This window comes from Procambarus clarkii, chromosome 39, assembly GCF_040958095.1.
Source record: "Procambarus clarkii isolate CNS0578487 chromosome 39, FALCON_Pclarkii_2.0, whole genome shotgun sequence".
Lineage (NCBI taxonomy): Eukaryota > Metazoa > Arthropoda > Malacostraca > Decapoda > Cambaridae > Procambarus > Procambarus clarkii.
This window is the reverse complement of record NC_091188.1, coordinates 26,993,744-26,995,673: the sequence shown is the minus strand read 5'-3', so window position 1 is coordinate 26,995,673 and position 1,930 is coordinate 26,993,744.

Genomic DNA, 1,930 nt, shown 5'->3' with positions numbered 1-1,930 from the left:
ATGATGATACATATGCTCTGGATGTTATTCAGAAAAATGTTCAAACATTTATGCAAAACAAAGAAAATATTGATGACGCCGAAAATTATTTTACTATATATGAAAATTATAATAATTCTAGGGAGAGAGATGAAGAAAAAATACCAGATATAACAGAAGAAGATTTGTTCATGTTTTCCAATGTTAACAATATTTTCAATAAAATTATAGTGGGTTTATTTTTTGTTACACTTAGTAAGGAATATAAACTTTCTATATATAAATCTCTTCATTTTCAAGAGGAACAACAAGAAGAGAATAACCAACTCTTAATTATACTTGAAAAATATCCAAATAGTTTTATACATATTAACGAAATTCCGCATTACCTGATTCTTCTTACAAATGACAATGACGCTGAGGCAAACTTTGACTACGATAAAATACAAATGACAGCAAATCGTATTGAAAAAGTGTTTACAGTTCAACCTGTAAGGCAAACATCTATTCGCGGAACAGTTGCCAGTAGCAATATCAGTCGAGATACCAATTCTTTCTTGAAACGAATTCAGCCATTTACCATTGAACATATAACCCGTTTATGTTTGCAGAGTAAACAACATCTTCACACTGTCTTGTATCTTTTAGCATTGTTATATGTTAAAAAGATCCGTCAAAAGTCCCTGGGAATGACATTTCCTGACTACAATTATTTTATAGCCAAAATAATTAGAGATTTAAATTTTAATCACTTAGATACTGGACCACTTTATGAAATCATCTATCTTCTTAACCGATATCAGGAACACCAGCAAGTAAAAGAAGAATTAGAAGATTGGATAATTTTGTGTCTTCTAAATCTTCTAATTGTTAGTGATGTGGTATCAATGAAAGAAGCTTTTGATCTAGTAGAAAAAATTGATTCTCAAAGATTGGATTTTGTCATGAATATAAATGTGGAAGAGTTTGACAGTGACACTTATCAGGTAGTACCATCAGCTAATAGTAATTCACGTCCTACTAAAATTCCTCGGATTATAATAGCTTTTTCTTTCCTACAGAATTTTGGTATAACGGAATATAACAATTTTTTAGCTATATATAAACCTATTATATGTGATAAGAATTCGCGCCAGATTAATGTTTGGGATAATACTACTAAGAAGTGGTCAGTAGCTAATAATCACATAAATTCTTCTTTACTAGCACCAGACCTAGCTTACATTGCACGTCAAATTATTTTAATTGATAGCATACTACAACAACAACAACAACAACCACAATTACTGGAAAATGAAATGTTTCTTTCACTTACCTTACCACCAACACCACTACAATCCAACAGCAACTTATTACCACCTCCTCCTCCGTTGTCACCTTCTCCATCAATAACCTCATCAATTTCTTCATCGAATTCAAACTCAAACCTTCCTTCTCCTTCAGCCAAAGGTAGAGTAAAAAAAAAAACTACTGATTCTACAAATAATAATAATAATAATAATAATAATAATAATAATAATAATAATAATAATAATAATAATAATTACAAGAAACGAAGTCTTATTCAGAATAGTCTTCTAAATTCTATAAAGAGTTTTTATGCAAACATGAAAATCTTGGATATACCTCGATATTTTATTGCTTCTTCTCAATGTTATATCATCAGCGGCAGTAGCAGTAGTGAGATGAACCAAATTTTTTATATCCTACCACTTCCCCTGTACAAATCATCAAATAATACAAATTCTGATACAAGACCAACTATTTATGATTGGAGTGAAGTATTGAAACTATTAGATCACATACCAAAATGTACCTTTTTTAGTACATTTTAGCAGCAATGTAATCCAATATTAAAAGATATTCTACATTACGAAAGCGAAAAAAAGAAATATTATAAGAAGTTGACAGTTGAAGAGAAACATAAAATTCTCTTACTTAGTCGTGAACA